The sequence below is a fragment of the Monodelphis domestica genome, chromosome 4, assembly GCF_027887165.1.
Source record: "Monodelphis domestica isolate mMonDom1 chromosome 4, mMonDom1.pri, whole genome shotgun sequence".
Taxonomy (NCBI): domain Eukaryota; kingdom Metazoa; phylum Chordata; class Mammalia; order Didelphimorphia; family Didelphidae; genus Monodelphis; species Monodelphis domestica.
This window is the reverse complement of record NC_077230.1, coordinates 445,816,033-445,831,045: the sequence shown is the minus strand read 5'-3', so window position 1 is coordinate 445,831,045 and position 15,013 is coordinate 445,816,033. Positions and strand designations below refer to the sequence as shown.

At 40.2% G+C, this 15,013-nt stretch overlaps 1 pseudogene; it reads right to left on the bottom strand.

Annotated features, from left to right (window-relative positions):
* LOC107649196 (zinc finger protein 260-like) overlaps nucleotides 1-14,949 on the bottom strand; it is a 52,022-nt pseudogene extending 37,073 nt beyond the window's left edge.
* Between the last annotated feature and the right edge of the window lie 64 nt (nucleotides 14,950-15,013).

Here is a 15,013-nt window from a genome sequence, read left to right as displayed (position 1 = left end):
AATATCATGTTCCAGGCCTTGCAATCCTTTAGTGTGGAAGCTGCCAGGTCTTGTGTGATCCTCATTGGTGTTCCTTGGTATCTGAATTTTCTTATTTTGGCTTCTTGTAGTATTTTCTCCTTAGCTTGAAAGCTCTGGAATTTGGCAATTACATTCCTGGGAATTGTCTTTTGAGGATTTAGTATAGAGAGTGTCCTATGAATTCTTTCAATGTCTAATTTGCCCCCTTGTTCAAGGACATCAGGGCAGTTTTCTTGGATGCTTTCTTGAAGTATGATGTCAAGATTTCTGTTTATTTCTGACTTTTCAGGTAGACCAATGATTCTCAAATTGTCTCGTCATGCTCTGTTTTCCTGATCTGTCAGCTTGTCAATGAGATATTTTATGTTTTCTTCTATTTTGTCAGTCTTTTGACTTTGCTTTATTAATTTTTGCTGTTTTGTAAGATCATTGGTTTCCAGTTGCCCAATTCTGGTCCTCAAGTCCTGGTTTTTGGTTATAATCTTTTGGTTTTCTGCTTTAATCTTTTGATTTTCCTTTTCGGTTTGGTCTATCCTGCTTTTCTTGGCTTCCAGCTGTTTCTCCAATTGGGAGTTCTTGTCCTTCAGACTGTTTTCTCTTTGAACTATTTCCCACTTTTCTTTCCAGAAGGCTTCCATCTATTTGATAAGCTCCAATTTAAATTCTTCAAGAGCTTGTGGACAATTTCCATTTTTTGGAAGGTTTTGGGTTCATTTGAATTTCCTCCTGTATTTCCTCTGTAGCCTGGGTTTTTCCACCATAAAAATTTTCCAGGGTCAATGCCTTTTTCTTTTTCTTTTCTTTTCTTTTTTTTTTTGGTGGAGGGAGTTTGAGGCTCCTGGACACAATTTGCCATCACTGTGGAGGGTTTTACTTCCCTTTTTAGTCAGAAATCCAAGTGAGAACAGCAGGCTCTCTGTCTATGGAGTTAAGGAGCAAGGATTTTGCCTGAGGAAAGCTCTCAAATCTCAGCAGCTTCAGTTGTTTGCTGCCTTTCCCTGTGCCACCTTCTCAGGAACACCCACAGTTTGTGCTCCCCAGCCCACCAGGGTTTCAGGTGTAGATCCTTGGTGGTCTTAGTCAGCTCCCAAGACTCTATTAGAGGTGCCCCTTGCTCATTTGCTGATTCTTGTGTGCCCTGGCTCTGACTCTGGTTCCATAGGTGGGGTGGGGGAGGGTAGATCAGCTCACATTTGGGTTGGAGCTTTTTCAACCCCTTATAATGTGGAAATGCCCAAATCCTATGTACTTTCAATGCTGTGCCCTACTGTAGAATCCCTTCGTTCTTATGAATTTGGTTTTTCTGGGACTTTTGAGGTAGTCTAAATCAGTAGGTGCTGAGGAGAGGGAGCATCCCGCGTCTAGACTGCCACCATGCTTACCTGGAAGTCCCCAAGACCCCTAACTCTCACCAGCTGCTTCCTTTATCTCCTCACTGACCAAGTGTCCTCCCTAACTTCCTGTCAGAGGGTGGCTACTTTCTCTCCTCAGTTCTTGTCTCCCTAGTAAAGGAATCTTCAGCTCTGTCTCATTGAATCCTGTCAGTTCTCATCTACTTAGAAACCCCTCTGGCCTCTGAAGGAGACAGAGGGAGAGATTAATAAAATCCCTTTAACACAAACTTCCATGAAAAGGTTTATGTTGAAATGGCCTCTAAGTGAAATCCAGGAAAGTGTGGCATAACACCCAAAATTAAATGAAGAAAATGATGATAATTAAGTTTAAAAATAGCAATTAAGTTTAGCAATATTTACATATCACAAGTAATGTGTAAGATCAATTTTGCATTTAAATGTAGCATTATGTGTGTAGATAGTAAGTTATGTTAAGAGTTAGTGCATGAAATGAAAACCTTTTCTGCCAGCATCTTCACCTAAACTTGAAAGTAAATAACATTTTATAAGCAAGTTTATTTCTTTACATTCTTTATTATCTATAAATATATTTAATTGTTATATATAAACTACATTTTTTATTTAAAAACATAAAACAAAAAATTTGTGTGGTTTTTGAGGGCTGAACAGATTAATTCTCCAATTCTTAACTCCTGAAGAGGGGGATTTAGGAGACCTCAACTCCTCCCTCATTACCTCTTCACAAGAAAAGCAGGTCCTTGTCCATACAAAGAAGGTGTCAGTCCAACCTTTCCCCAGCCTTGTGGCTTTGCCCAAAACACTCTCAAAATGGGTCAAAGTTCACCATGGCTAGTCAGTCAGACCTTTAATCCATTTATCATAACAATAAAAGGGAAGCTGCCCCTAATTTCATAACTTCAGGGGAAATGGACAGAAAGTCTGGAGTTTTAACCTAGGCCAGGCTAAAGGGATATTCCACAAAAACATCATAATTCAACATTAATTGTCAAAAAGCTTATTTATGAAAAAACAAAGGATCTAAGCCTAGCCCCATAACTATGGAAACCTGGGGAACAAGGGTCAAGAGAAGAAATTAAGAGGCAGACTAAGGAATAACTGACAGGTCAATGGCCAGATGTAACAATAACACACTACTTGGCAGGACTCTTCTACTTTTCTATATTGTTCCATGGAAAACCCAGGCTTCACCTGGTATTGGAGGCTCTTCCATTTCACCCCTTCCTAACCCATTCCCTACTTTTCAGCCTGGAATGCCCCTGGCACACCCAGGAGAGTGTGAACTTTAAATTACTCCACCCTACTTAAGATCTTACTTTATGGGGAAGATAAAGTTGTAATCTCCTGATTGAACAATGAGGGTCCTTAGTTCTTACCTTATAGTGAAGCTAGAACTTTAAGTTAAGTCTATTTTAAGATCTTAATACAAAAAGGTGTTAAGTAATTACAGAGGTTAAATTACTCACAAGAAGGTCAAGTAACTAACAAAAGGTGAACTTAACAAAGAAGTGTTAAGTAACTCAAGAGATATAATCTAATCAAAGAAGATGAGAACTAAAAGTATGGGAAGTCCTGGAGAAAGCCTTTGATGTGACTGGTAGATGTGAAATTTTAGAGGAGGAGACACGAGGGTGAAAGGTCTATATATTTGGGATATTTTGTCTCTCAGAACACTCTCTTTCCCTGATTGGTGGTGGAGAATTAGCTAAGAGCAGCGTGCTGAGCTTTCAGCATCTTAGCGTGGCTACAAGCTATTGTCCATTTCAGTGGTGAGTTTCTGGCTCAATTTCCTCCTTTACTTTCCAACTTTATCCTCTTAGAAGCATATAATCTTCTTCAGAGGCTTAGAGGCAGGGATTGTAAACTCCCCCTGGCATAAGCCAGGCAGGAGAAATCCTGTATCTTTTTCCCTCCTTCTCCTTAAATTTCTTCCTTCTATATTAGTTAAATTACCATAAAATTCCAGACTGACTTGGGTATTTTATTTGGGATTTCCCCTGGCGACCAAATTTAAGTCACAACTCTAAAAATCATCTTTACAGTCAGACTGGTGTGAGGAAAGGCTGAGAGTTTTCAAAAATGGGAGGACACACAATTCTCCACCTGAAAACCTACAAGGGATCATTCCACTATCCTCTGCACCCATCTGGGGGCTATTCCACTCTCCTGCAATGGCTTTCTCCACCCCTGTGGCTACACTTTGTAGACACCTTTGTGTCTTGAGAGGAATAACTATGAATTGCAATTCTTTTGGCCAGAACAAGCATTCCCTCTCACACAATAAAGCTCTCTCCCACAACAGTAGCAGGGGCAGAGAGCAGCCCCTGGAGCTAGGTCTGAGGGAGAATTGCCCCTGACCTATCTGAAGGGCATTCAAAGAGTTCAGACAGGAAAGATGAGGCCCAGGGAAAAGGGCAGCCACCACCACAAGCAGGGCCAGCAAAAGGTCCCCATTCAGACATACCTAGAACCAGAAGGCAGAAAGAACTCAGCCCCAGAGAAATCTGGACTCAAAGGGAAGAATGCAGAGAGACCTCAGTTCCAAGGAGAGCAACAGCTTTTTTTGAACTCGTCTTACACTAGGTGAGTCCTAGTAGTCCTCACTGCCCCTCCTGTCCTGTCTCTGTAGTCCCAAGATCACAGCTGCCCTCCAATGGCATCCAAGGCCAGGACTTCAGGACCCTACCTGCCTCTCCACCCCAAGTTCTGCCCTCTATTATCTGGAATGCCACTGCCACCAGAGTGAGCTCTCTTCATCCTAGACTCCTCCTAGGCATCTGCAACACCCCGGGGCTTGGTTTCCACCTGGGCAGCCACCTACAAGGCTGGTCACCCTAAGAACTCCCCCCTTATCCGCCTTCCCTCTCCCCTTATTTCCTTCAATACTCTTAAGTACCCAGTGACACTAGGCTCTCTTTAGTCCCTCACAGGAGACTCTCCATCTTCTAGACTTTTTATTGTCCCAGCCTCCTCTGCCTCTTTCCCCAGCCTTCACTGCTGTCCCCTCTAGTCTCTGCCTCCTGAGTCCACTGGATTCCTTCACATCTGGACTAAACTTTCATTTTCTTTGTCAATTCCAGGAGGGTAGGGAGAGAAGGGAGGGAGACAACATGACTCATGTAAATTTTAAAAATGTATGTGTAAATTTGTTATTAAAACAAAACAAAGATTAAACAAAAATAAAATAAAAATAAAATCACATCTTCTGCAGATGCTTTTGTGAATCCCTCTTCATTTGATTTCCTATATTTTCTCTCATACATATTAAAAGGAAAGCTGTTTTCCTGCCTTTATATTATTGTTCACAATACAAGTGATCACATACACTCCTTTAGAAGGGAGATGGGGTAGAGTCAAGGAGGAGAGGAGACTGGACTGGCTGGAAGGGGTTGGTCATGGTCAGGGGGAAGAAGACTGGTGGGGGGAAAGAAGGTTTGGTCAGGGAAGGAGAGCGGGAGGAAGAAGGATGATGGGTGGGAGGAGGGGCTGAGTCAGGAGTTAGGATGGGGTGGGTGAGGGAGGGGGAGAAGTTGAGCAAGGGGGAGGAAAGGGTAGGTTTGGGCAGTGAAAAGCTGGGCAAGACAAGAGAGGTGGGCAGGGCAAGGCAAAGCCTGGATAGCCTTCCAAGTTAAGAGTGGGGAATAGAGATGCTACCAAAGTTGGGCTGGGAGGTAAGAGGGGCATAGAAGGGGGAGGGGCAAAAGGAGTCATATCCTGGCTTGAATCAAGAGGAGGAGCCTCCTCACAGGCAGGCAGGGAAACAAAAGGGTGTGTTTCTTGCTAGATTTAATTAATGGTTTATGAGGAGGAACTGAAGGAGTCAAGCCAGAATGGCCTGGATTGAGAGGCTGAACTGCTTCATGCCTGGGTGACAGTGACCACCATGTGTCAGGGCTCTCAGAGACAACCAGGTCATTTCAGGGGCAGTGGGTTAGGTTAGCTTGTCAGGATGATATGGCTAGAGAAGTCAATGAGTAGTCTTTAGAGTTTTTATGGCCAACAGCCAAGTTTAGTTCTTTAAAATTTTAAAGTCAAATGAACCAAATCTTGGCCAGCTAAAGAATGTGACTACCCATCCTTGCCACACTCTTTGCTTCCTTCTTTGGCATACCATGTTCTTTAGGGAAATCAGGATTACGCCAAGAATTCAATAGTCTATGCATGGGTGATCTGGGAGGAATCTAGTCTGATTTCCTCTAATTTGTTGCAAGACTTCCCATAGTGTTTAAAAGGGGGAAAAAAATTCTAGCCTTTCTATCTTAATCTCTTTAGGAGAAATTCCTGGGCCTTTTGCCCTGTCTGAGTGAGGCTTCTTTTCTAGCTGCTACTATTAAGGAGTTCAGTAGCTCTGCTATAATTCTATAACTATCAGTGAGGAGTTGTTCTGCCTATTGCTGAATGGGGAATTCCAACAATGAAAGGATCCCAAAACATTTAGAAAAAAAAAGTTCAGACAATCAATTTTATTGTAGAAAGCAATGAAACTACAGGAGGGTTAAATAAGAAACCAATGCAAGGCACTAGTAATTGCTGCAAGGCAATAGTATCAATAATAAATATCTACTTATAAAAACTATATTTGTTTTTTAAAGATATTATTATGAAGTTTGAAATAATGAAGCACAGAATTTCTATATTTTATTAATACTGCATTGCATTAATTTGGCTTAAGTTTGTTAATTTGGATTAATTTGATTTAATAATTCTTTTATTTAAATTTATTCAATTTGATTCAATTCAGTTTAATGTATTCAATTATATTTGATTCTATTTAAAACATTTTTAATTACCTGTAGTTTTATGTCTTGCCTGCAGGTTCCTCTACATTTGCACCTTTAACCACAGTTGGGAGCAGGAGCCTCAGCCCTCTGCTGAGTTCAGGGTGCAGCATGGGAGATTCCCTGTGTGGGCTGGTGCTTCAGTCCCTGCCCTCACAGCCAAGAGCTTGGAAGCCCCCCTGGGTGAGGGTCATGGCACACCTGGGAAGAGAGGGGGGGGAGGATAGCGTGGAGTGGGGGACTCTGCTCTGGGCAAGATTGCCAAAGAGGTCCAGCCTGGGGTCAGAGCCTGGTCCAGGCTACACATTTGTGTAATGGTATTAATTGTACTGGTGCTGCAGTGGTCACAGAATTTGAGAACCTGTGGTATGGCTCATTAACTGGAAATCTTAAGTGCTCTGGGATCAGAATTAGTGGCTTTGAAGCAAGCCTATCTTCTAGCTGATGGTAAAAGGGCAAATATCTATATAGACTCTCAGTATGCTTTTTCAGTGTGTCATGCAACAGGAAAAATCTGGCAACAATGAGGTTTTATTACTGCATCAGGAAAACCAATTGCACATGAAGAAATAATAATTGAGTTGCTGGATGCTATATATCCAGAAACCAAAACAGCAGCAGTAATTCATTGCAGAAGTCATTGTGGTCGAGACTCAGTATCAAAAGGAAATAATAGAGCTGATATAACTGCAAAGTATGCAGCCCAGAATGCTCCAGTGTATATAATGAATCTCTCCACTATTGAGTCTGATGATTTACAAGAAGTTTATGTAGACTCAGAGATACAAACATGAAAGAAGTTTAGAGCTAGGAAAGAACATGATATATGGGTTGCAGATAATGGGAAACCGCTATTACCAAAAGATTTTTATACCTATTTGTGTCAAACCATTCATACAAAAGGTCATTTTGGTACACAAGCTGTTCTGGATTCTGTTAAGAGACATTGGGTAGACCCGGGAATAAGTACTATTGCAAAGAGGATCTGTAGTAGCTGTTCTGTTTGCCAAAAGTTCAAAGTGCATTCAGAAAGAAAAGTTTAGGTGGTAGACCTTTGGCATACTGTCCAATCGAGAGTATGGAAATATGACTATATAAGCATGCCAAAAGCTGGAAGATACAAGTTTTGTCTTGTAATTGTATATTGGTTAACAAGATGGCCTCAAGCTTTTCCATCTAAAACTAATACTAATACAGCCAGCTTTGTGGTGAAAGTGTTGCTTGCAAAAATTGCTCCTAGATTTGGTGTCTCAATTACCATAGATTTAGAGAGAGGATCTCATTTTACTCAAGATATTCTGAAAATAGTCTATGAGAATCTAGGAACAATATCTAAGTTTCATGTTCCTTATCATCCACAAAGTTCAGGTCAAGTGGAGCATTTGAACAGGGAACTCAAGTTTATGGTAGGGAAGATTTGTGCTGAAATTCATCTAAAATGGCCAGATATTCTTCCCACTGATTTATTTTTCCTGTGTATAAGACCAAAAGCAGATTTGCATGTATCATCTTATGAAATGCTCTTTGGACATTGTATTGATTTAGAATCTTAAACCCTAGAGACTACATTTCTAATTTTAATCTTTACAACATGCTCCATTGCAAGCAAAAACTTGTGAGGCTGTTTATACAGCTCTCTGAGAAGGAGATTGTCAAATTACTTCATATTTAAGTGCTTTATAACAAAGGCTTAAACAACTATATGATATAGGAGTATTGAGCCAATCTGGCCCATTGGATTATTCTCTCCATAATTTTTAACCAGGTGATACAGCATATGTGAAAAATTTTACCAATGCGTCAGCTACACAAGAGTTGTGTTGATCCTTATACAATTGTATTAATTTCAACTTCATCAGTGAAAGTATTAGGAAAAGACTCTTGATTACATTGTTCTCATGTACAATTAGCTCATGGAATTGATGATGAGAATGTAGAATTAGTAGAAGCAGAAGAAAGGTTAGTGAAAAACTGAGATTTTATCAGTCAAATAGAGTCTGCAGTCAAAAAGATCATAAGGAGAGGACCATTCCAGGGGAAGGACATTCCAGAGGAAGAGGAGGATCCAAAGACAATAGAGGATATTGTGCAGGAAATGTATGATTCACAGAAGACAATAAGAGACTTTTAAAGAAGAATTTTCATCAAAGAGGAAGTAATTGATGGACTAATGTTTGTAAAAATTTTGTATAATGTAACTTAACAACATGGCATAATACATTAAACAGTACATATTACTGCCACAGACACTGAAGAATAGATTTCATCAGACAAGATGAGAAAATGAAAAATCTGAAATTTGTTAGGCATATTGCATGCAACAAAAACATGACACAACATAACATAAGCACATAAACATAAACATAGTTAAGATACATTGGTTCAGGTAGTAAATCATGAAGTTACTAACAATGCTATATTTAGTTATAAAATAGGTAGCACTAACAATGACTAATTATTGTTATAGAATTTAGTTATATAAGTGTAGGTAAATGGCTACTGTTTAGATTTTAGGTACTTTAGAAAAGTATCAGTATTAGTTTTTAGGAAATTTTTAAGATAGAGCTGTAGTTAGATAGATTAGAATTTTGGGTTGTTAAGATAGGGTACTGAAATACATTACAACAAATACTGCAATATACATTACAATGTGCATATTACACATTACATAATACATATCACACAAGCATGTAAATAGATATGTAAATAGTGTATATTATAGTTAGGGTTAAAATTGTATTGTGGTGTATGTATATACATGCATATATGCAACGTGTGTGTAAATATGGTGTGTATTCATACATGTAGATCATGTGTATATATTGTATATGTTTATATGTGTATTTTACACATACACACATGTATATGTGTAAAATTATGTAAGTAGTTAATATTTGATAAGTTCTCAGCCTACAGAATAGAAAATCTTAGTTCTATGTAACAGATTGAGTTTTGTGTAATAATGAGATTCTAATTTAGAACAAGATTGTGTTGAATTTTCATCTACTTTTAAATGTATTTTGCATACGTATTTTTTAATGGACTTATTTAACTTTTTTGTAAAAACTTGGGCAATGTGCTTATTGTACTTTTAAAATTTTTTCTTCTAAGTTTTATATATATGCATATATATGCATTTATATATATGCATTTATATGCATTTATATATATGCATATATATACATTTATATATATGCAATAGTAATGGGATTTTTCTGTATTTATAAGAATAGTCTTTATGACTTTAATGTTTTACATGAAGTTTTGTGTTTGTAACTCTATTTTGATGTTTTGCTTGTTTTGTTTTCGCATGTTTGCTTTGTATTTTGAATTTTTAACTGTTCAATGTATAATTTTTCCTTTTCCTTTCCTTGGTTTGAATTCCTACATTAAGGTAATATTAGATAGGATAAGATAAGTGAGTGCAGGCTGTTTACTATTTTGGGTAAGATTTAGTTTAGGTGGGATATAAGTTTGTTGGTGCACAAATGCCAAAACATTGTTTTCAACACTTTTGACTTTGTGCAAAGAGGGAACTGTTATAGGAAAAGTTAAGTAAGGTGTGTAAGTTTGCAAATGGACAGCAGAGTGCAGAGTTCTGGAATTCTGGGACAGAGCAGATGCTGTAAGAGAGAGACAGTTGAGGCTAGGGGCTGTGGCTTCTCTCCCTCTGGGTGGACCTGAGAAGATTAGCTTTTTCCCTGTGGCATTTGACTACCTGATCTTCACATCCTACCTGCTGTTTGGATTACCCTGTTACCCTGTTGGCTATTTGACATCTGCCAAGTTTCTGTGCTGCTCTTGTAACAACTGACAGCTGATCTTAAGACCACTGCTGGGCCCTGTCAGACTTGCACACAGACCCCTTCCTTAGATCTTCAAAAGGGGCATTTGGTGTTAGCTTAGCTGAGTACAGTAATTTGGGGTTATAAAGAGTATAGGAGAGTAGAGTAGGAAAATCACTCAGAAGATATCTCTGTGAAGAGATTTGTAGATCTGGGGAGATGTAGTTGGTTATTATTAGAGTAAGTTATATCCAAATCCCTTCTAACCTGTCCTTATTTTATTAAACAATTGTTATTTTATAACAAAGTTGTAAACTCCTGATTGAATGAAGGTACTTAACTCATACCTTATAGTAAAGCTAGAACCTTAAGCTAGGTCTATTTTTAGATCTAATACAAAAAGGTGTTAAGTACCTGTAAAGGTTAGATTAATCACAAAAAGGTCAAGTAACTTACAAAAGGCAATCTTAACAAAGAAGTGTGAAGTACTCAGAAGATATAATCTAACCAGAGAAGGTGTGAACTAAAGAGTGGTGAAAACTAAGAATGGGCAGTCCTGGAAAAAAGCATCTACTGTGATTGGTAGACGTGAAAATTTAGGGGAGGTGACATAAGAGAAAAGTTTACCCTTCCTTTTAAAAGGAAGGGTAAAAAGTCAGTTCAGGGTAATTGGAGTTCAGGAGATTCAGTGGAGGACTGAAGCTAGCTTGGAGACGGTCTTGTGGTGAGTAATAGGACTGACTTGTTCTCCCTTACGCTCAGGAGGCCACTTTGGTCTAGGCCTTTAACGACTACTTGGCTCAGCCTGAGCCAGAGCAGTTTAAATTCATTCTCATTCTCATTCTCTCATTCTCTCTCTCTCTCTCTCTCTCTCTCTCTCTCTCTCTCTCTCTCTCTCTCTCTCTCTCTCTCTCTCTCTCTCTCTCCTTCCCTTAATTCCTTCTTTCTTTATTAATTAAAATCTCCATAAAACCCAGTTGACTTGGGCATTTTCATATTTGGGAATTTCCCATGGCGACCACTTATTTAGAATTTAAGTCAAAAACTAAAATTATCCTTACAGTTTTGGCGTTTACAGTTTCAGAAACTCAAAGATCCCAGCTTCTGGGACAAGAATTCATTATTTGATAAAAAACTGCTGCTGGGAAAACTAGAAAACAGTATGGGAAAAATTAGGTTGAGTTCAACATGTCACACCCTATACCAAGATAAATTCAAAATGGATAAAAGACTTAAACATAAAGAGTGAAATCTTAAATGAATTAGGAGAACATAGAAGAGTATACCTGACATCTATGTGAAAGGAATTTAAGACTAAACAAAACACAAAGAACATTACAAAATATAAAGTGAATCATTTTGATTATATTAAATTTAAGAAGTGGTTGTACAAAGAAAACCAATGCAACCAAAATTAGAAGAAAAGCATCAAACTAGGGGAAAACAATTTTAGAATAAAACTGACAAAAGTCCAATTTCCCAAATATATAAGGAAAAAAGTCATCTGTACAAGAAATCAAGCCACTCCACATTTGACAAATGGTCAAGGGACACAAATAGGCAGTTTTCAGATAAAGAAATCAAACCAATCAATAATCATTTGAAAAAGTGTTCTGAATCTCTTTAGAGAAATGCAAATCAAAACAATTCTGAGGTACCACCTCATACCTAGCAGATTGGCCAATATGACAGTAAAGGAAAATAATAAATGTTAGAGATGTGGAAAAATTGGGGCACTAAAACACTGTTCATGGAGTTGTGAATTGATCCAACCATTCTGGAAGGCAATGTCGAATTATGCCCAAAAGGCTTTAAAAGATGGCATGCCCTCTGATCTAGCTATAATAGTATGGAGTTTTTATCCCAAAGAGGTAAAAATGAAAAATATTTGTACAAAAATATTTATAGCTTTGCTTTTTGTGGTGGTAAAAAATTGGAAAACAAGGGGGTGTCCCTTGATTCGAGAATGTCTGAACAAATTTTGGTATATGATGGAGATGGAATACTATTGTGCTATAAGGATTGACGATCTGGAGGTTTTCCATATGAACTGGGAGAACTTCAATGAACTGATGCAGAGTGAAATGAGCAGAACAAGAAGAACATTGTACACAGAAAGCAAAACACTGAGGAAAAATCCAATGTATTGGACTTTGCTAGTAGTAGCAATGCAACAAGCCAGGACACTCCTGAAGGACTTATGTAAAACAATGGTATCCACCCTGAGAGAAAGAACTATGGGAGTAAAAATGCAAAAGGAAAGTATATGACATCTGTAAAGATTAAAATTTAGGGGAGACTGAGGCAGGTAGAAATTAGTTTCTCTCTCCAACGAGTATTATATTTTTTAGATGTTTATTAAAGGTTAAGGATTTAAGAATATACAAGTAAGAAAAACGTGCCTTGGACAGAGCGGCCTAGACAAGATAATCTCACATCATGGAAGAGCCGTGTCTGCTCCAAAATGGAAGTCCAAAAAAGACCACAAAACCTTTGCAATCAGGTTAAATCCCTTCTCGATCTAGGCCCACCTGAGAATTCAGTGAGATTACAAAGCATTTTGGGGAAGTGGAGCTAGGGCTTGTGGGGATCGAAGTCCAGAGTTCAAATCCATTTTTACACATCACACATCATATGTATATATGGGAATGTAATTTGAGGTTTAGGCTTTAAATAATTGCTCTATAGCAAAAATGAATAATATGGAAATAGGTATCAAGTGACAACATTTGTACAACTCAGTGGAATTGCTTGTCGGTTCTGGGAGGGGTAAGAAAGAGGAGAAAGAAAAAATGAATCGTGGAAATATAGGGGGAAAAGTTTTAATTAATTATTTTTTTAAAAAGATCACTCTATTCCAAATATGAATAACATAGAAATAGGTTTTGAGCAATGTTGGAGGAAAGTGTGTAAGTTTGCAGAGAGAAGTGGCATGAGACCAGCAGGAAGATTCTAGAACTTTGAAGGAAGGGTTAGACTGAGTACTAAGGCTGTTAGCTGCTCTCTCTCTCTCTCAGGAGATATCTAGAGGTGTGGCTGCATTTCCTTAGTGACTGATCCTATCCTTGTTCCTGTCCTACTTGCTGTCTTTGTTGTTATATTTCATCAAAGCAGAACCTGGTGATCCTGATGAAACATCTGCAGTGATTATGAGACCAGGCCTGGGACTTTTTTGAATCTAGGACCTCCCTTAGAGGGAAATACCCCAGAAATTAGAAAATTAGCTTTAGGTTATCCCATACGGTTCTATCTCATTCTTTTTTATTAAACCTGCTTTCCCATTTCACTGAGTGAACTGTGTGTGTAGTCTCAGACCAGGCTTTGCCTGGCTGGGTTTTGGTGGCTTTTCCAAACCATAGATAATCATCTTCTAACACTGGCCCAACATAATTCATCCCTACATATCCCCAAACTCCCTTCCTTTTTACAGCAATAATACATGTACAGCCCAGTGGAACTGTTTGTCAGCTCCAGGAGAAGGGAGGGAGGAGGGGAGGGAAATCATATAACCACGGAAAAATATTCTAAATAAAATTTTTTTAAGTTAAAAAATAAAGGAACCAAAATGACAAATATTCAGAAAGCAACAGGTCATGTAATCCTAGTAGGTTCAAGATATATGATTTTAATAGGAAAAGGAAAGGCGTAAAGTTTCTGTATGTTAAGTGCACTCCAAGTTCCTGATAGTTTAATAATATCTGAAAAGCAGACCTTTTAGCCCTCCCCTGGAATTACCATCCTTTTTCTCCTACTAAAAACACACCTTTTCCTGTCTGTGCTCTCACCTGATCTCACCCCAAACATCTTCCAAAGCCTCCCTGGTAGCCCTAAATGATCTGTCCAAACCCCAGAACCTGAAAGTCAGGAGCAGACTGTGCCTGGGCCATCCCTGGAAGGTGGGACACACAGGCATCCCTCCCTGATGGAGTTTATCACACTGGAGGATGAATGAATAAATGACTGCACTTGGACCTGTCTGTCTGGAACCTCATCCACGCAGGGGTCACAGAGGCCCTGGAAAACCCCCCAGAAGACAGCTGGGGATTGGAGGTGACCTTTGAGGTCACCCTGACAGCAAGCAGTGATGGCTCTCCTGGAGGCTGGGAAAGAAATAGGTCTGAGTTCTGCTGGATTCCTCCTTGGGGGGAGCTTGGCCAGGGCCGGGGCTGAACTGCACTCACCTGGGAAGGGGGCCTCGGGGTCCCGGGGGCCATTCCCTCGGGCTCCAGGGTCTCTGCTTGGGGCAGACTGTGGTCCCTCAGGGGGTGGGAGCCCCAAGGAGGGGAGACTTCCTCTTGTACACCTGTGAGAAATTAGAGAGAGGGAGGGCTCAGAGGAGCTCCCAGGGCTCTTCCATGGCCTCAGAGGAGACTCTCCCCACAGGAGGGGACAGGGAGCCTCAGGCTTGGAAAGGACCTTGGACTAGTCAGGAGAAGCCTCCCCACCCCCTCTGCTGCTCTCTCTGGCTTCATTCCATTCAGAAACTGCTTTGGGTGCGGAGGGTGGATTGAGGGAGACTCCTAGGAGGAGAGGTTATGGGTAATGGGGGGAGCAGGAGATGCTGGAGAGGGAGACAGACATCAGGTCGGGGTTGGGGGAAAACATGTTGGCATTTGTTCTGTGCCAGAGATCAGAGCCCCTTCCATGGTCGGTGGGCACCGGCACATCCCCCCCCCCCCCCAATCCCCCTCCAACCAAGCTCATGTTGGCTGCTTCTCCCCTTGGACCTTTGGGGAAGGGCTCCGACCAGCTCCAACCCCATCCCAGCTGCCTCCACTCTCGGTTGCTGAGGTTGAGGGGGAGGGGGTTAAGGGAAGAAGAGGGAGCCTATTCTCTCCTCTGGGGGAGGACGAATCCCCGCCAAGGCTCCGAGTCCTGACAGAGCCGCGCCTGCATGACACCTGCACTTCGGTATTTGTCCCTTTCCTATCGTCCTTTAAAGGGATGAACAGACGCAGCCACACAAAGACGTTCCCCCTCCCCCCCACACTTACACCGCCCCTGCCCCGCCTCTCTGGTTGCACGTGCACCGATTTCCCCCTTCCCCCACCCCCCC